Raw genomic sequence first — 20,831 nt, forward strand, 5'->3', positions numbered from 1 at the left:
AACAGAATGGAACCACTTTGGGCATTGTGTGATACCCAGTGACCACAGCTGGGGAGTGATGCTCACCACAACCAGGGAAAAAGGGGCAGAGTAAAGGCTTGGAGTGTATCTGGTGGGGCACAGGGAGGACACAGCGCAGCCTTGCTCACGAGGTGTGAGGTGCAGCACTTTCCTGAGGGAAGAGGGAGGCAGCTGAGAGCTGCTTGGGTGCCTGCCTTCATTTGTGAAATTAGAGTCACGCTGTGTTCTGTGAGCTTGTCAACACTCCCAGCTGGCCTGCTTATGCTGTGTGTTATGGTGATGCAGACACGGGCAGTATGGAGGGTAACGACAGGCAAAGATTGAGCTGTAGTCAGACATGCAATGTAACTGTCAAACAGATGAGCTGAGAGGGTGTGCTTGCTCTTTGGTGTTTGGTACTTTATTGTGCAGTAAAATACTGAGGCTTCCAGTTCATGTAGAAATTTGAATCAAATTGCTGCTCCTTTCCCTTTTTCTTGTCTTGGATTTGTGACTTCTGCTAAAATTAAGAGATTAGGACAGTGTAAATCTGTTACTTAACTGTCTTAACCCTCAGCAAACATAGTATGTTTCTCTCTTTATTTCCAGCTTCCCATTAAGGATGTAGAGAGCTGTGGAAGGACTCAGGAACTAGTGAATGCCGACAGTTCAGACAACATGTTTAGCTGCCAAGGCAAAGAGAGACAAGAATAGTGCAACTTTGCTGCCTTTTTCAGCTGCAATAGCACCATCGCCTCTTGCCGAGCCAGCAGCGAGACAGACCCCACGGACAAATAACCATCACTGTAAGTCAGTGTTGTGGAGGTGAGGGTGGGGGGTGGCTTTTCTTCTTCATTTTTTTTTCCTGTCACCAAATCTCCCTCTCCAGCTGGAGAACTCCTGTGACATTATCCACCCTCACACACCTCATTATACATTCTGCTGGTGATAATACCACTGGGTTAATGCTCCAGCTTTCACATCTGCAGACATCAGTTCCCAACCTGATATGCCTATGAGTGGAATGAGGGTGATGGTGACCTCAAACAGATCCCTGGTAGATATTATTTAATATCAAATCAAATGGTTGCTCGTTGATTCAGTGGGTTGTTTGTGCTCAGATACTGAGCGGTAAGGTCCAGTTCTGAGGGGTTTGGGTGCTCTCGGGTGAATTCAGGCAAACCCTGAGCACTTCCCACTCAGAAAGTCAGGAGGAGCACACAGACTGCCTCCTCCTACCACAACTGGGTGCAGCACTCCCAAATCCTTATCGCCACAAATGCAGACATAGATGTATAACTTCATGCTGCTAGTGTGCAGTGCCAGAAAGGGAGATCATCCCACTGCTGTGAATTTGGAGTGACAGTGATAGAGTGAATTACTGGGTGAACTGGGAGCTGTGGTGAGTCATGTTTAGTGATTCCCATTTTGTATTGCCAAATGCAGTTCCAGTCTTCTCTCCACATCTCTGTGCAGGATGAGTTCTCTCTCATTTACTCTTCAAAAAACCCACCCCTAACAGCAGTTCACTGACAAGCTGCACTGAACAGCAGGGTGCGAGAGGAACATTTGTGACAACACCAGAGTTGGGGTAATGTGATATTCAGATATTATGATGCAAAACACAGGCTTAAGTTCTGTCTTTCTCAAGACCTTATGGGTGCCTTGCTTTGGGTTTAAAAAAAGAGAAAAAGGTCAAGCACCATTGAGCTGGGCTCAGAGAGCAAACAATGATTTTAAACGCCACAGTGTACTCACTTTCCACGTGAGAGCTTCTGCTTGCAGCAATACAGTAGCATTCAAGTATTTAGGTCTCCTTAAAACTGTTTCTTCCTCCACTTGTGTTAATACAGATATTAAGCCTAATAGTATCTACTTAGCATAAACAAGAAGATAAAAATGATTTCTGTGATTGAAATGTTTGTTATTTAGCATTAAGCATCTTCATACTCTCATGTGTTTTGCATTTTAATCCACTCTGTGCTTGGTTTTGGGATTGATAGATTAGTTTTAATCCCCTGTCTAATAGTGGAGTACTGGTGAGATTTATTAAACAGGCAGGGTTTGGTACTTGGATTTAAGAGGACTCACATGCACTGTTCATGCATATTAAATTTGGGAAACCACCGGTTCAGTTTATAAAGGGCTGTGATGTCCTTTATCACTGAGTGTTTCTGTTGTGCTTCACTAGCTCACTAAGCCTTTATGTTTCTGAAATTGAACATTTTTGATGGTTCCTTACCACTGCATAAATCTAATATTCCAAAGATATGTTTTTGACTGTTAAAGTTATTATTGAGATCCTGTTCATTTTATCCTGAGTCTGTTGTCCCTCTCCTCTGGTGGATGCTGAGTCCAGGGCACTGGAGCCAGGGTGGATACTCACAAACGCTTCCTTTGCCTCTTTGTTCCCTAGTTTATTGACCCATTTTTGTAGCTGTGTGTGTGACTGAAGGTGTTGGCATGGGTGTGTTGAGGTGTGTGCATAGACAGGACTGAAGTTGGTGTCCTACGAGCTCTTCTGCACTAATGGCTTTCACTTGGTTGGCTGGGACTGAATGTGCTGGTGGAGGTGATGCTTCCACTGACATGTTCCGTAGCATGTGAGTTTGAGGATAACGTGTGATGGATGTGACTGAGCATTGAGGGAATGTACTGGCTAAGAAGGACATGCTTAGAGAAAAAAATGCTCCTCTGGAGAAGCCCATGTGCATCCCTGGCTGTGGCCTTTGGCTGGTGCTCGGGGTGTCACTGACGCCGCCGGTGTCTGGAGCCGAATGTCTCGGTTGTCCCTCGCTGGAACTGACTTCCCGTCTTTGCCGTATTTCAGGAAACAAATAAAAAGGGCTGTGTGGTGATTAGAATGTGAAAATGACTCCTGTGTGGGTTTTACTGTTACACTGGGAAAAGCAGAAGCTTGATAATAGTTAAAAAACCACTGAAAACTTCAAACCCGCCTGAATTACAAATTCACGCCCTATCAGTGGAAGATGAGTTGGCTTCATTTGCGGTTTCACTGGGTAAAGTACCACTAATGCTCTGACACTGGCAACGCTGTGAGGAATGGGGGAAACTTACTTCTTTGTTAATGTAATTATGGGATTGCTATATAAAAGTTATTAACTGTAGAACTGAAAACTAGGAAAAATGAGTTTAAATCTAATGATAAGTTAAAGAAATTGCTACAAGCTTTTTGCACAAAGACACTTTCTTATTGCAGCTTTGCTGCTTTAGCCAGCCTCTCTTTTTGATTTACCAATTAAATATGTAAAGCAGGTGTTGCACATCCAGGTGAGAGCAGTTGTAGACACCAGCTTAGGAACTCCCATGTTTGATTAGAACACAGATCATGGGGAAAAAAAAGTCTTTCTGGAACATTGGGAATGGATCAACCTGTGCACTGCAGGAGAATATCAGCACTTGGGTTTAAGATCTGGTGATGCAAGATAAGAGTTTTTAAGAAACTTTAATTGAAGAAATTGCATGATATGCTGGATAATTGGCAAAACTCTACTGCCTCGGTTAAAGCAAATATTTTACTCCATATATGACATAAAAAGAGATGAAGAAGGCAAATAAGTTATTTGTTCCCACCCCTTCCTTTTTGTTTTTCCCAATGCAAGAATGTAGGCAGAGGCACTGAAAGGTGGCAAATTTAAACAATGCTGTTTTCACATCACGTGCTTTCGGCCCTCGGAACTCATCACCACGAGGTGTTGGTGCAATGCGATTGGAAATGTTAGATGTTTTATTTTGTGGCTAACAAGAACATCCATGCTGATACATATGATTTGAATTGAATAATCCAAATTCCACTGTTCTGACCTGCTTCTGCAGAGAGGTTGGACTGGATGATCTCTAAAGGTCCCTTCCGACCCCTACCCTTCTATCGTTCTATGATAGTGTATGATGTAGTGTCTGTGAGCTCTTCATGGCTGGAAGAGGACTTAGCTTTATGTTTTAAACCTTTCCTGTGCTCCCGTTGCAATTAAACAATATCCACACCTGTAAGGTTCCTGTGCCATGAGCGATACCTGCTGGTGAGGACAGCCATGGTCTCTGATAGCACTCACATGTGCAAAGTATTTCACTGACATTCCTTGCTGTTTCAAATATGTTGGAGATGCAGCTCCAAGAGCAAGTTCCTGCTTACCACCAACACTGAGATGCTTCTGTGTGCTGCTCTCTCTGTCCCACACCTACAGCTAGTTTTTCCCCTTTCATTTACAGAAGCTCCATTCACATCAGGCATCCTCCCTGTTAGAACAGTTCTGGGATGACGTCCTTGTCCCCTGTGACTGTTCGCAGTGCTTGCACACTGGGATGGGTGCTGTTGCAACACGTATGTCCTGAACTTTAAACGGCAAACTCCTTGTTTTCTACTGTGTAAGACTGCAAAAGTTAGGAGGGCTCTTCAAGACCCTGGTGCTGGCATACACTGCCAAGATGCTGCTCTATGTGTATGTGCTTTCCCTCACTGGTGAATTTGGTTACTGCAAATTTTCAGTGTCCTCAGCTGTTTTGATCAAGTCACTGTAACACGAAGCAACACTGAATGATATCATGTGGGCAGAAGCAAGAAAACATCAGCTTTTAAAATAATTTCTGGCTTGCCCCTGCTGTATGCCAGTGGTTCTTTCCATTGGAAGGAAAACACTTTTCTGTATGCTTTTATGTAAACACATGGTGTTAAAAAGGCAAACTCCAAAACGTTAGAAACCCTGAAGGACATTAAAAACACCAGTCTCCATGCGTGTGTTCGTTCCTTTCACTTTCCTTTTAGATCACTAGTGTTGGTACAAAATGAGCTGAGAGAAGGAGAGAATTCTAATTAGGTTTAAAAAAGAAAAAAGATGGCAGTGTATTTTGAGCACATGTGTGCTGTGCTGAGGCACATCCCAGGCAGCAGCAAAAACGCTTGTTGGGCTGCTTGTTCTTTTTTTTTAAGAAAAGGAAAAAATTATAAAAAGGGCAAAGCAAAGAGCCATCTCTGAAGGGCAGTTATTGCTTGCCCTTGCTGGGGAAAAAAGGCTTTCTCAATGGGATTACGTCCCCGCTCATAACCTATCAGCCGTCTGATCAGAAATTCATAACGCAGGCCATCCATTTCCAGCTCTGCGAGGGCTGCATGATTGAATTTAAATAGGCAAATGCCAGACTTGAGCTTTGACATTCTCTCTGTCTCTCTCAATCTTTCTCTTTCCCCTGCCCTCCCAATCACAGCGCCTTTCTTCCTCCCTTTCTTCCTCTCTTCCCTCCGCTGCCACCATTTCACATGAGGCTGGAGCCAGCGTGAGGAGAAGTTATCTGGAAATGGAGGCTGGCAGTGGGGGGAGAGGAGAGAGGCACAGCCAGGGAGAAACAGTGAGGGGACTGGACAGCAGAAAATTATAAATTGGTGCTGTCATGCTTTCATTGGGACACTAAAATCTGTTTTTAAAGCCCCCCACCTTTTTTTCCCTCATTTAAAAAGAGATATTTCAGCGTACATTAATAGTCTGTCCTCACTCAACCCATGAGATGTCTGTGAGCAAGGAGCTCCTTAGCAAGTCTCTCTTTCTGTTTCTTACAGAGCTGATAAGGATGAAAATTAATCCATATCTCTGTGCTCTCGGTCTCAGTGTTTTAAGGTGCAGTAGGTGCAAAAACTGCCCTGTGCCAAGCACTGGCCTGGCCAAGACACTGTCCCTCTGCCCCCAGCAGGTAAACACCCCAGAGCCTGCAGCTTTCCCAGTGGTACTTCACTGTTGGGCAAGTGCAAGGAAAAGAAATACCTCAAGTGCAAGAGAGTCTGTTATCAGTGTAGCAGTTGTTGAGGCTGCTCTGAGGGTATTTTTGGCATCATCCTTTTTTTTGCCCCATAGAACCGAAGGCCAGGGGGCTCTCGGGCTGTTCTTCCTCTCTATCAATTGAGGGGTTTTTAGCTAATGATTTGTCTAGTAAAAACCCCAGGGTTTGACTGAGACTTCTGCTCAAGAAAGGTGCTGAATGTGGGATTAAGAATGTCACATGGAGAATCAGCCTCTTCTTCTCTAAGATTTCATAGAGATTAATCACCCTCGTGCTAAGAAACGTGTCCTTGGACTCTCATTTGAGCTATCTGACACCAGATCTTTGTTTTCCCAAGGTAAAGGATGCGTTTCTGTGTCATCTTTATCAGCAGTGATGTTTCTTCAATAATTATTATTAGCCTCAGGGTTCCTAAGCTGTTGCCCAGGGCAGGGCCCAGTCTCAGTCCTGCAGACACAGGGTCTGTGCTCTTCCCCTGTGGGACTGGTTCTCTCTCCACTTGCCTTTGCATCTTCCCCAGTTTCCACACCAGGGTTCCCCTTCTGCAGCCTCTGTTTTGCACAAAACCAACCAATCCTCACCAGTATGCACATACTCTCCCAGTTTCTAAAATGAGCCAAATCCAGTGTTATCTTTCCTAGTCTAACCTGAATGTTATGAACCCCCTCACCTTGCTGTCCTGTTACGTGCATCTGCTTTGGAATGCTGGCAGGAACTGAGATGAGGTCTCGATTCTGGCTGTGCCCAGAGACCTGCTGAGGATGGACATCAGCAGTGCTGGTGTCCCAGGAGGCTGCTGGCTTCGGAGAACATGCCTGCTCCAAGCTGTTCCTTAACATCACTCAGTTCACTGCTTTGTAATTCCTCCTTGGTAATTTTGTCAAACTCCTTCTTTTGCAATAAGAACTGTGAAGGCTTCTGCATGTTCTACTTCATGTTTTGTGCTTCGCCATCTTCATCTCACTGTAGTCTCACAGGACTGCCGAGATTTATGTTTTCTATTACACTTTAAAACTCTCTATCCCTCGCTCTGTAAACATTTTTCTGCTGTCTTTAGTTTCCCTCACCCATCTTCTGCTGCCCACAGCTTCTAATTTTTGTTTCCTATTGCCCTTGTTTCCGTTTGTCGTCTTGGTTTTCTGTTGTAATTGCTGATTTTATATTGCTAATAAACCAAGGCACCTTTTAGCTGAAGTGAACTTCCTTTATTCAACAATGACCTTTCTTCATTGTCCAATTGTCTTTTTACTATTTAATCTGTTTCTTCTGTGCTTTTGTTTGCTTTTCTCAGAAATCCTGTCTTATGATCAGTTTTCAATGCTTTTTGTAGCTTTAGGAAATACCACCTACATGTACTTTGGAACTGTGATCTGCATAAGCAGGTTAAATACAAGGTGAAAGTTCCTCAAGCCCTGGCTTCAGATTTCCAGATGTCAATTATTTGGTGCTAAAACCATATATCCTTTCCTTTCAGTGCCTTCAGTAAGAACCCATTCTCCTTTCCAAACGGCCTATCACAAATGCAGAGCAGAAAGGGAGGATATAAAACCAGCAAAGGAAGCTATTAATTAGTTTTTGGGTATTTTGGCTGGTGGGAATAGCCTTCTGCTGAATCACGGGGTGTGTTTAATAAAATGAGAGGTGATAACTAGCTGGTCTCAGCACGAATGACTCTTACAGCCTGGTATTACCTTTAGGAAAAGATCAGCAGTGCACACCCAGGAGTTTGTTTCTTTTCTGTAGGTTGTCAAAATGGAAAAAGTAAATGCTGGTGAGAACCTTCAGTATTGCTGTTGCTGACACCATGGTGAGCTGTTCTTTAATGGGTAAAATGAAGTTTGGCCCTTGATAATCTTTTCTGCTTTCCATAACAAATTAATTACAGACAACGTTTGTCAAAGATAATAAAGCTCATATTTGGTTTACCATTTTAGCTTATTTTAGCTAATGGTTTAACCATGAATTGAGAGAAATAATAAAGCAAATTGGTCTTTAGCTGCTTCCAGAATAATACCTGTGGTTGCTCTGTGTGTTTGCTAGTTTGCCAGAGGTGCACCCGTTCCTTATCCTGATAGTGTGTGAATTAACTGAGTTACAGTCTCGGGATTGTTTCTGTTCAGATGCAGTGGGAGCTGCAACGTTTGTATTCCCTGGTCCCCTAAAACATTTGTATGAGAACTATCTTGGACAGTCTGGACAGAGGGGAGCATTTGGAATCTTGAGTAACAGGTATCTAATATTTTAAAATGGAAATTGTGTCTCGCACCAATTCAGATGAATTATCTCAGAGACAGAATCATTAAATCTGAGTTGAACAGTGACATGCAGAACTAGAAAAATGTGAAGAGAATAATTTCAATTTGAGTAATTAAGTTTCTGAGATTCTGTGAGAGTGCAGCCATCTCTGGCTGCTGCAGAGGCACTCCAGCTGACGAGATCAAGTACAGCAATGGGAACGTTTGGAATAACTCCTTCCTGGGGCGTTGCAGGGAGTAAATACAGTGGTGGTCATGGTGGAGCCAGAACTGCAGACGGGTTATGAGTGAGAGAGGAGTTCAGCTCGCCTGGCAAAATACTTAGTTTTGCTCAACAGCAACTGAGGTTTTTAGTGCTTCTGAAGGAAAAGCATCTCTTAAGCTCTCAGTTCTAATTAGCCAGAGCCAGCAGATCGCCAACTTCCAAATCGAAGTCACGGATGCGGTATTTAGATAGTGCCGACAGCATGAAGGGGGATGCGTTGCTGGGCATTGCTGGGCATTGCTGGGCACTCGTTTGAGCTCCTTACACTCTCAGTTTTATGGAAGCAGGAGTTCACCAAAGTGCAGCTGAGCTGTGTTAATTCTACTTCAATTTAATGAACATAAACCATTTGCCATTGATAGGGAACCCTGAGCCAGCAGCCTGCTCGTCTCCCTGGGCGTTTAAGAAATGAAACCCATGGAAAGCAAGCGCTGTCCTATTTGAGATGAAGTGTAAAGAACTACATACATCTGTTTATTAATTATTTACACAATTTTTAAACAGAATGTCTTTTATTATAAGGTCATCTTCTGTTTGTTCCTTCAGTCCATCCAGCAGGCAGAAGAAGCTTGCTAAGGTTGGGCTCTGTGATGGAAGCTATGCTATTACATCTAGAAAGGGTAGCTGAGTTTCAAATGGCCTGCAAGATTATTACTGCTTCATGCAATTGTACAGAAAGCTTTTTGAGACACACTGGAGTTTTACTAGATTTAGCTTGTCGTTATTTTTGAGAATATTTCTCTTTGTGTACATTTCCATGTCTTTGTATAAAAACTGACTTCACCATGTGCCCCGACTTTCAAGCTTAAACATAAACTGTGCAGTAGAATGTATGTGCTGTGTGCATGTTTTGTATTTTTCTTTAAAGTCATGGTGCCAACACCCTTCTGTATTTACAGTTCCAGGAATAATCATCTAGTTTGTAAGAACATCTGTTTAGGAGTGCATGAGACTTGTCAACTAGCAGCTGTACAAGTAAGCTGCTGTTTAAAGGGAATGGTTTTTTTGCTTTGTGTTTAAAGATGTAAGCACAGGACTTGCAGATAATGCTTAATTAACTATCTGTTCTTAAAATGCCCTTCTTTATTCCCCTTTGAGAGATTTTATGTTTATTCCCTGCTTGCTGTAGATCAAGTCAGTGGGCAAGCAGTGGGAGGCGGGGGAGCTGTAGGCAAAATGAAGGAAGTTGAATTGCGTGGCTCTGCACTTCACGTACTGAACAGTCCAGCTCTCACTGGTCACTGACTGGCACGAGGACAGACATGGGAGCAGTTGTGTCTGGTGGCATTACCCTCCCCATTGGGGTTTCAGTTGGAAGTGATGGGGTTTTGGTTGACCCTTATTGTGATGTAATTTGAGTTGGGACCTAACACCACAAGATGCTCGAAAGTAAGCCACCTCCTGCTGAGCAGTTCCATCCTGCTTTGCCTGGTGCTTCTGGGTGGCAGCACCAGGCTCAGCAGTAGAAACAGAGCAGAAGGGAACCAGCTGCAGGGTGGTTCAAAGCACAGGATGCACAAGTAGTCATCAGATTTTTTTGCCATTTTTTATTTCTCTGTATCTTTCAACGGCGTCAGAACTTGAAATAACAAAATGGATCCATGTGTTTTCAAAAGCATCCAAGTGACTTATGAACACAAGTGCCATTGAGTTTCAGGAGGACTTGAGCTGTTCGAGACTTGTTTACACAGGAAAGTTACACCTCCTCCTGCAGTACAGTTCTGCTGATGGATCACTCTGTCTGGAATAATTGGCTTTTTTGGGTTAGTTTAACTTCTCCAAAATACTGTAAACTAAACCACTGGCTCCTTAACTGTAGTCTATAGAATTACATTAAGCAGTAAAATTTATGAATGAGTCGGTTCTGTGTGGCAACACAAGGTGCCTCCAAGAATTTCCACTACTGGGAGCGGTCTCTTGGTCCTAACTTTAGGACCCACTAAAGTAAATAAAAATAAAAACGTCCTTATTCCACATTAAGGTCATCTGGGGAGTTACAACCCTGTGTGTTTTAAGCCCCTGCCTTTGTTTTTATTAACATAGCCCCCAACTCGCTAAGGAAATCCAGTCAGAATTACTCTGCAGCCTTTACAGGCCAGAGCTACATCTAAATCCTTTATGAAAACAGAATAACAACACAAGTATCTAAATGATGTAAAATATTTTACTCTTAAAGCGACTTTGAAAGATGAGCACACTTACTCCATGTCTTAGTTCTTAAATTGCAATACTATGATCCTAAGGTTTTTAAGCAACAACCACAATAAAGTGATGCCCCTGTTGTGCACAGAGCTGACCACTTCTGGGGACTGAGATTTTTTGCTTCCTTTAATGTTCAGAAGCCAGATTTTCCTGCTTACGGCAGCTCGGGGTTACAGCATGGTCCTCAGCGAAAATCTGAATATTGTTCATTTGTCCCTAACAACAAAGTCTTTCAGACTGTGAAATAATCTTCCCTGAAAAGGCCTAAAAAGGAGCAGGGCTCATCACTGCGATAAATGAAACGTCTTCCTCCATCTCACTCTGGCTTGTAACCACTGGCGATTCGGCTGTTTGTTCAACGATCCGTAGGCTTCTTCATGTGTCCTTTGGCTGAAACCTGGCTGCTTCTCCAGGACATTCTCTGTTCTACACAGAGAGCCAGTTGCTCGTGTAGGAGTCTCTTGTAAGCAAGATGATTCTCCCTAACCATGCTCTGCAGATGCTTCAGTAGCCTGAGGCTTCCTGGCTTTCAGCTCCCAGACTCATGTGCCATAGTGTCTCTCTGGCATAGCTACGTTTGGACTCCTCTGCAGCTCTCACTTTCAGTTCAGTTTTCTGTGGAGCTGAAATCCCAGTTGTGGTCTCTACTTTCCTCCTCTTCATTTTCTACAATAATGTACCAGAGTACCTCTGGTTGCAAGTGAAGAGGAGGTGACATTTCCATGATTGCCAGATCTGAACTGCTGCTGGTGTGTATTTTTCTGCATAGATGGCTTTGGCAGCATCTAGATGATTGAAAACTTTACATTTCTGTGGCTGCAGTGTAGTCTTGATATGCCACATTCTCATTCTTAGCAGTCTAAAAGCATTGAGAGAGCACAGGCAAGATCAGTGGTTTGCTGTACAGACACCTGAACTTGTTTAACCTGCGATTTTAACTTATTGGAAAGTGTGCCAAAACTCCCTGGGTTGAGAAGAGCTAAAATTTGTCTCCTTGTCTTGTGGAATTTCAATTTAAATGGCTATAACAGATGAGTCATGGGAGAGGTGAATGACCATCCTCATTCTACACAAATATTAAGCAACCCATCCCCAGCTCAGGAGGCAGCTGGGGGAGTGCCCAGAGGCTGGAGCAAGCCCAGCATCTTCACCGTGGGCTTCTCTAACAGTGCCAAGTTCACTTTGTAACTTTTAATAGGACACATGCAGAGGCTTCATGTATTTAGTTATTGGATTTTGGATGCTAAAAGCTTTGTGAGCTGTTTTTTTAATATGTGAGACTGATGCTGCTTAGGAAATGTGGCAGCCAAGACCTGTTCTGCACAAAGCGATCTGATGGTCTGATTCCCAAATGAATGCCTTAAAATGGACCTGTGCATTTGGCATGGAAGTGTTAGTTACAGGACACTTTTTAAGAAGTTTTAGCTCTTTGTCAGTTGCTTTTTTGCCTGGAGAACAGGAGGAGGGCAGTGCCAGTGTTACTGCAGAGGTGCAGAGTAGCTACAGGCGTGTTTGCTCCTCGTGCTCTGTGTGTGGCAGCTCTGAGCGATGCAAACTGCTGAGGCTGTTATACCACCACAGCTGCTTCATGCCGCTCTTGTCTTCTCTTCCTTCCCTTCTTTCCTGGGTGAGAGGTGCTCATCTCCAGCCATTGCCTTTCTCAGCCTTGATAGATCTTCAGTCTTTTATTCATTTAATCTGAACACCCTGTGTTGATGTCTTGTCTCTGAGCCAGCAGCCTCACTTCGATGGGAGTGGTGGAATATGGCTTCTTACCTTCACCCTCCTCCATCCTTACAGAGGTGGCATCTCCTGTTTGGGCCACTTTCCACCTGTGAGTGAATGAGTAAGCTTGGGAGTTCCCTAAGCCTTCCTGGTCTTCACCGTGGCTCTATGCTGCTGACTCATCCATCAGCAGCTGCCAGCTGCAGATGAGCATCAGAGGGGTCTGTTATGGGCTCACTGCTTCATGTTTCAGAGTAGTGATTTGCTTGAAGGTGATCTGCAGATGGGCACATCCATGGAATTATGTATTGAGAGATGAGAACGTGCTTATTCTGAATGTGCTCATAACCTGAGCAGAATTCAATCATGGGTGACAACCAGCCCCTTCTGCCTCTGGTACAAAAGCTACACGGGCAACACGGACACAGCCAACAGTTCGGAGGCGTGTTAAGGTATCAGAAAGGCAGAGAAACAGGGTATAGATCAATGAAATGTGATATCTAGAAAAGACAAAATGGCAAGAGAATCCTTTAAACAGTTTAAAGAGGTACAGAACGAAATGTGAGGCAGGTAAACACTGCTGTGCTTTATGTGGGGAGATATGGACCCGATCCAGTCCAGTTCCCTAAGGAAGAATTGTGGCTGTTGTTTTTGTAATGGTTTTGCTGTCATTTCTGGAGCAGGTTGAGTGTTACCGTGAGAGCTGTGGGGGATTAGAAACCCTCCAATCAAACTGCTCGTCTCTGGATGCCTAACTTTGCTGGGCTTTATAAGGAGGAATAATACTTTTTACGGGATCAGCTGGTAAAGCTGAAGACAACCTGGGCATGCCACTGAGATCAGAGTTTGGCAATCAGTTTTGAAAATTGCGTTTTTAAATCCAGTAGAGTGTTGTCACGGTTCTAATATTCTCCTTACTTAAGCTTTACCACCTGAAGGCTGAGCACAGAGCTGCTTAAGCACCGTCCTCTGAGTCGCCACACCCTTAGTTCACCCTGAACCGTTCAGGTCCTTCAATGGAATGACAAAGCATCGCTCCTGCTGCTGCTGTTATTACCCACAGAAGGGATATGAGTTAAAATCTGTATATGCAAAAGTGGTCAAATACATCCAACCATATATCTGAGTGTTTTGATAGAAGTAACTTTATACTGTGGGCACAGAGGAGTTACAAATACCTGTAAAGTTCAGATGCCAATAAGGACTAGTTTGGCTGCTTTAGATGATTCACAGAATCACGTTGCCAGAAAGGGAATACCGGGGAGGGCTCAGTGAGGCTTCTGGTTTGCTTCTTTGTCCCATTATCAACTTTAATTCTTTGTTTATATTTGGTACTATAAAAAATCTGGATTTCCCTGCCTTGTCTAAACTGGCAGCTATCCCTTGGCTCTGATGCAATGCTTTTTCTGTGTAATTTGTTATCACAAATGTATGGTGACACGCTGTTTAAACCCACTTTGTACACTGATGCTCAACATTCCCTCGTGCTAGTTTTGTGGCCAGGATAGAGTGGTGTGAAACAGAAGTTTCAAACATGTTCAGATGTTGTTTAGACTGTGATTCCAGCCTGACTGTCCTATGCACACATGAAGCACTTTCAGTGCCTGGATGGTTAGTGATACCTCTTGTGACAAGCAGCACTCAATGTACCCCTGCCAAAGACACCCTCTGACTCATCTCCAGCACACGTCCAGGGACCGTTTGGTCCATCGAGGTGTTCTGTTCTCATTTAACATTACATCTGCCTCTGGAGCTGCTCTTTGGTGCCCAAAGGTGCGGGACTGATGTGATATACTCTTTCAGTATATGATGGCAGTTACACGTATTTCATCACATTACTATGCATTGATTCCTGCTGTCATCTCGGGTCTTCCCAGCAGCTGACCACATTAACCTTTTAGAAGAATGGGTTGTCTCTGAACACACAGGAAAAAACAGTTGGCTTGGACAGCTGAAGTATTGCTGTGGCTCTCATGTTTCTCTAAAGAATTCTCTCAGATCCCTCTGGTAGCTGATTTCATGGAATCCCTGACAATGAACCACCAAGGAACCAACCAGCCCTCTTGGCTCAGTCCCATGCAAAGCTGCCCTAGGTTCTGCCAGTCCACCATAGCCTGTGTAATGGATTTACTTGAGGGTAAATTTATCATAAACCCTTAAGGGTTTTATTCATCATTGATCACCATTCCCAATGATGTCTCCAATGTGCAGTCATTGACTTTGCTGCAGAAAATTACTAATACTTGAGTCCTGATAGCTGTAGGTACTGCCCTGGAAGCAGCGGCTGCAGGGCTCTGCCCCGGGAGCGTGTGGGGTACAGACTCTCCAGCCCTACAAAGACTAGGTTTAAAATGCCTGCCCATAGAAACTGACTCAGGGATGGCAAAATCATCTTAAAGAGCGGCTCAGCTTCTATAAAATCTGTTCTGTCATGTGCAAATGTCCGTGTTGGTGCTGCTGTGCTGGCCCAGCCTGCTCCCAGTTACTTGCTTTTTGTTGTGTGCTACTTGCATTTTTTGTTGTGTTGTGCTCCTGTGGGAAGGGGCATGTTGGAGGAACAGGAACATGAGTTTGTGGGAGCAGAGAGAGACACAAGCACCATTTTTTTTTCCACCCACATCTCTCTGGGTTCTGCCTTTCTCCACAACTGCTCTAAAAGCTAACAAGAGCCTGGGGCTGCAGAACAACTCTACGTTTTGACACCCGTTCATGTTGCCTTTGTGAGAATGGACCCTCATGGCAGTGGGTCCTTTTTGTGTCTGTTTTGTCATCCCTGTTATCCACCCTGGGGCACAGGCTCAACACTGGCTGCAGCCTGACCATCTCCCCGATGCCTCACAGGTTCCCTGTTTCCTGGGCATCTCCCCGATGCCTCACAGGTTCCCTGTTTCCTGGGCATCTCCCTGATGCTTCACAGGTTCCCTGTTTCCTGGGCATCTCCCTGATGCTTCACAGGTTCCCTGTTTCCTGGGCATCTCCCTGATGCTTCACAGGTTCCCTGTTTCCTGGGCATCTCCCTGATGCTTCACAGGTTCCCTGTTTCCTGACCATTTGCCATAGGGGAAAGAAAAAAATATTGGAAACCAGATTTTATTTTTGAAAACAGTTCAAATAATAAATAACAACCTATTAACCCAGCATGCTTTAATGCTTGGGATCTTAATATAAAGACTACGGAGAGCACAAACATAACATTAAAAGAAGCGTGCGCAGTTATTTCTCCTGCCCAGCGCCTCTCCCCCATAGTGCACGCAAGCTGTCTCTTTAATAATGCAAAGGAGCAGTAAATTTCAAGCTGAGGATGGGCAATAACAAGGAGAGTTATTTCCACAATGCCCCAGTGTCAGCCCCTGGCTTAGGAGCACACCTTATTAGTTCTAACAGGCTGGTTAGCATCGGGTCACCTCTGCGGCTCCGCTCCCCAGCAGGGTCACCCGTCTCCAGGCTATATTTGGGGAGAGGGGGAAGGGAGGTGATATTTAGACATTCTCTTAGCGCCTGGCATTTTTAGCACTGTTTATTTTTATTTACCACCCCTCCGCCCCCTTTTATGCCTTGCCTTTCTCTTGCCCTCTCTCCCACCCAGTGCATCTTTGCAACCTGCATAAATCCCGCGTGGCGGGTAAACCCCTCCCCTGCGAGAGCAAATTAAAGCAGAAACCTTGGTACTGGGGGTTTCATCTCTATTTCTTTTCAGAAGAGAAATAATTCAAATTAATCAGGCTGTGTTTGTGTATGGACAAGTAACAAAGTGCATTAGAAATTTTTAATGAAAGCAAGCCCAACATGGTTGCACTCCCAATTAAGCATGACTGTAGCTCGAGCGTCCAAAATGAAACGCTCACGTGCGCGTGCCTGTGCGAGACGGGCGATGCTCAAACCCTACCTCTATTTTCGGGGCCCAGCCATTGTGTTCAGGCTCGTTCCTTTACAGCCAGCTCGCTGAAGGATATTTTAAAACGAGCGTTCATTTTTTTTTCTGAACTGAAATGTATGAAAAGCTGCACATTATGGAAATGTACATGTGGGGTTTTATATGTCCCTGTCTCCGTCAGCCCCCTCCCCCACCCGCCAGCTCCCATCCAAAAATGAATGCAAAGAAATACTATTAGGCTGTCTGGTTATGTATTTTTTATGAGGCCATACAAGACACTGCCTGACCTCGTCCAGCTCATGTTATAACCACATTGAAGATGCTTTTCATTTGGGTTCTGCTTTTCAGCCTGGATGACCTCTATTAAATAAAAAAAAAAAAGGAAAAAAATGGGCTAATATGTGACCCGTGGGAGCGGCCGCTTCACGGAGCACATTTAATTCATATGATAATACTGAAATATAACGTTGCTCTGCCTAATGTTTCGGATGGTTTTTTCTTTCTTCTTTATTTCAGGGACCCTTTGAGTCTTGTCAAAGATTTTCTTCCGCCTTTGTTTTTACCCTGTTTTGTGGGGAGGACGAGTCACTGGCGCTCAGTGGTCAGAGTCTTAAAAATCACCTTTCTCCCTTTGGAGAGCAGGTGGGAGCACAAAAGGCTGCTCTTCCTGCTGCCTTTGGAGGACAAGGGGAGAAACAAAGGCAGGGGAATTATTTTTTATAGGAAAGCGTGTCTGCCAAGAGCTCGTCAAAATAAAGAGCCACTCTTTGTTTTGGCGTTTGCTTAACCACTTGATAAGGAGTGACCTGCTTTCGCCCGCTCCCCGCGCAACCTGGCCGGGGGGGCACGGGCAGACCCCCCTTTACCTCCTTCCTCGCCTCCAGCTCCATTGTCTGCCTCGCCAGTGCCGCAGCCCCTCCGCGACCAAACGCGCGCGTCTTTACTGTACAGCCCCGCGCCTGCTCTCGCGTGGCCCCAGCAGCGCAGCCCGCGCTGCTCTAACGGGTGATGGAGCATCCCAGCGTTTCTGACAGACAACGCGTATTTCAGGGCTTTATAACTTCCCCATAAAAATGTGCTCTGGGATGAAACACGACTCGCGGCAGTTCAGCTTAGAGGCAAATTTGCTTTTGCCAATTGCAAAAATAAATCCGAGCCTTCCTCAATATTCCACATGCAAAGAAATGTTTCATAGAACGCATTTTTTTTCCCTCCCGATCCTCTCACTAAAATCATGTTGTGAGGTGTACGGTGGAATTCAGCCATCAGTCAGCAAGCTGATCTGAGACCTTGTACCGGGAAGCAATGAAGCCCTTAATCACACGCGGTAATGACACGTTTGTAAAGAAGGGCCACGTGCACACACCATGTATTTGTGCAAACATTTAATGGGAGGCTGTTAAAAAGTGGATGAGATGCGGAGGCCGAGGGCGTGTTCGGGGCGAGGGCTGCTCCCCTGCTCCGGCAGCTCCCCCTGCTCGGGCAGCCCGTGCCAGCCGTTGGCTGCTTGGCTGCGCTGCGCCTGCTCACAAGAGCTGGGACTTTTCAGAACAGTGGGCCTGTGCTCCTGGGGACTTGGTCCCCAAACCTGGTGATGCCACTTCTGGGACGTTTGCAACACCATTCCAACTGTTTCTTTTTTCCCCTTTTCCCTACTGTCCCCAGAGCTATGAAATTGTGTGATTAATTTGAGCAAAAATGCACCTCAAACACAACTCAAGTTGTGACAAAAACAGCTTAAGTCAGTAACTGTGGTTAAGGCTGAGCCTGGACCTGAACCTCCGCTGTGACAGCGACTCTGGCAAGTCCAGCTGCTCGCTCTGTGAGCCCTGGGCCCCACGCCTGCCGGGACCCACGGGCCCTTGGGGCTGAGGTCACGCGTTAAACTCAGGATGTCGTTGTGTTTCTTTGTGCCATTGGCTGAACCTTGCCAGTTTTGGTGAAGATGTAATGAGGGCCAGGTCTGGGGCCCTGTGTGCTCCATGGGTGTCCCTGTACATTGCATGGGGGTGCGTTGTACTGGGGTGTGCGTTCCACGGGTGTGTGTTGTACCGGGGTGTGCGTGTGTGTTCCACGGGTGTGTGTTGTACCGGGGTGTGCGTTCCACGGGTGTGTGTTGTATGCCGGTGTGTGTTGTACCGGGGTGTCCGTGTGTGTTCCACGGGTGTGTGTTGTACTGGGCTGTGTGTTCCACGGGTGTGTGTTGTACCGGGGTGTGCGTTCCACGGGTGTGTGTTGTATGCCGGTGTGTGTTGTACCGGGGTGTGCGTGTGTTCCACGGGTGTGTGTTGTACTGGGGTGTGTGTTCCACGGGTGTGTGTTGTACCGGGGTGTGCGTTCCACGGGTGTGTGTTGTATGCCGGTGTGTGTTGTACCGGGGTGTGCGTGTGTGTTCCACGGGTGTGTGTTGTACTGGGGTGTGTGTTCCACGGGTGTGTGTTGTACCGGGGTGTGCGTTCCACGGGTGTGTGTTGTATGCCGGTGTGTGTTGTACCGGGGTGTGCGTGTGTGTTCCACGGGTGTGTGTTGTACTGGGGTGTGTGTTCCACGGGTGTGTGTTGTACCGGGCTGTGTGTTCCACGGGTGTGCACCAGCATTTGTGTAAGGTATTAAAAAATATGCAGGCTTTTGGTTGCCTTTTGTAAGGCATGAAGCTGTGACCCTCCCCTCCTCTCCTCCCTCCCCCTGTAGCCCTAGACTTCACCATGCCCTGACTGCGAGCCTAACATGGAGTTGTCTTTTTTATTTTTTTTATAAACCCAGTCACAACACGGAAAGAGGAGGAGGAGGAGGAGGAGGAAGAGAGAGCGAGCGAGCGAGACCGGGAGAACTAAACCCCCCTGAAGGATGGTTCTCAAAAATTTCTGTCGGAACCTGGGGGACTCGGTCGGAGCGCGGGAGCCGTCCGCGGAGGTGAGGCGGGCTGCGCGGGGTCGTGCCGGGCTGCGCGGGGCTGCGCGGGGCGAGGCGCGGGGCGGCGCGCGCGGGGCGGGGAGGCGGGGCGCGCGCCCATGTGAATATGCAAATGAGCGGCCGGGCCGCGCCGGCACGTGCAGCCGCGCCCCCGCCCCGCAGCCCGCACGCGCGGGGCTCTGCGCAGCGGGACCCGGCCCCGCGCCGGCCCCGCGCCGGCCCCGCTGGTTTGCCGGCGGAGGTGCGAGGGCCGGGATGAGCGCGCGGCCGGCAGCATCACGCGGGGAATTAACGGCGGCGGCCTGGGGCGGGAAGGGGGTGTGTGGCGCGGGGGGCGGGGGGTTTTCCCCCGCGCCGCTGATTGATGTCAGAGGGTACCGAACGCGTCTCCCCTTCGCGGCGGAGATGATGGCGATGATGATGATTGCGGTGATTATACTTCTCATTAGCGCGGAATTTCAATGGCGAGCCGGCCGCCGGAGGGCCGCGCACCCCCCGCACCCCCAGAACTTTCTGTGCTTAAAATCGCCGGCTGCGTGCGGGGCCCGGAGAATGGTTCATTTGGGAAGGGCAGGGGTCGAGTTACAAAGACTTTTCACACAGTCCCATTTTTATTGCGAGCACCCGATGAGGTGGGTGAAAAGATGGGAAAGGCAGTTTTTGTTATTAGAGGAACCCCTTTTGTCAGAGGGATGGTTTAGAAATTTACACTCAATGAAATTTACTTTTACCCTTTGCCTATTGCTTTATCCACATCTTCATCAAACAGCCAGAAAGAATAAAAGTGCCACAGTGGATGCTGAACAAAGCAGATGTCGGGCAGGCAGCTGTGGGTCTGAATGGGATGTAAGAACTGTGCCTGTGCTCACGGCTCCTCGCTGTGCCTTCAGCAGCCCCTCGGCGTGGGCACGGAGGGGCTGCCCGGGGAGGCAGCGCAGGGGATGCCACATGCAAATCAATGGCAAGCTTCTTATCTTATGTGCAGCAGACACAAACTTTCTGATCATTTTTTACCCCTACCTGCTCGTTTGGGTGTATCTGATAAAATGTCACGTTTATCTGTGGTTATTCTAGGGAGAGCAATTGCCACAGGGGTTGGGCACTGCCGCTGATGCCTGCCAGCACCCCGATGTGGAAGTGACCTCTTGCCTGTCTGCAGAGCGTCACTAATGTCAATTCACTGGAGAAAAGACAAATAAATGCAAAGTGGCCCTCTCAGTTTTTCTTAGGTATGACCAGGGACTTTAAAAGGATATACTAATGGGATAGCTCCGTTCACTAGATTAATAAATAAACCAAAAATCCCTAATTCTTGCAAGGGGTGGGGCTGGAGGAAGCGGATGAAAGTGACTCGCGGTTAACTGAATAAAAATCCTGCACTGAATCGGCCTGATTGATCATACAGTAGTGCTCTAAGAGACAACAAGACAACTGAGAGGAGAGGAGGGGAATGGCAGGAGCATCAAGAGGAGTGCAGTGTAGCCCTATTACAGCCGCAGGCAGGATAAACCCACCCGTCTGTGTGCCCTGCTCTCGAAACAATGCCCGGTGTCACCACCTCCCTCGTTTCTCTGCCACCTAAACGCCACACTTGCCTTCAGTTCTCAGACATCCTGATTTGTAAATGTTGTTTTTTCATCTCACTCGCTGCGTTTCTGAGCTTTCCCTCGCCCAAGGCAGAGCCATGGGCCAGCCTGGGGTGCACGCTGGCCATGTGCAATGCAGACCAGGGCGCCGCGGGAGCAGCTCCTGCTCCCAGCTCGGGCCCTGTGCACAAGGATCATACACACCCAGAGCTACTGTCAGT

At 46.6% G+C, this 20,831-nt stretch overlaps 1 long non-coding RNA gene across 1 annotated transcript in view; it reads left to right on the plus strand.

The window, feature by feature from the left end:
* Positions 1–20,831, plus strand: part of LOC133626718 (uncharacterized) — a 209,348-nt gene that overhangs the window by 103,112 nt on the left and 85,405 nt on the right. The window contains exons 3-4 of the long non-coding RNA XR_009819741.1: positions 610–806; positions 18,875–19,024. This is a non-coding gene — a long non-coding RNA (uncharacterized LOC133626718). The remainder of the gene's footprint in view (positions 1–609; positions 807–18,874; positions 19,025–20,831) is intronic.

The sequence above is a fragment of the Colius striatus genome, chromosome 14 (assembly GCF_028858725.1).
Source record: "Colius striatus isolate bColStr4 chromosome 14, bColStr4.1.hap1, whole genome shotgun sequence".
Taxonomy (NCBI): domain Eukaryota; kingdom Metazoa; phylum Chordata; class Aves; order Coliiformes; family Coliidae; genus Colius; species Colius striatus.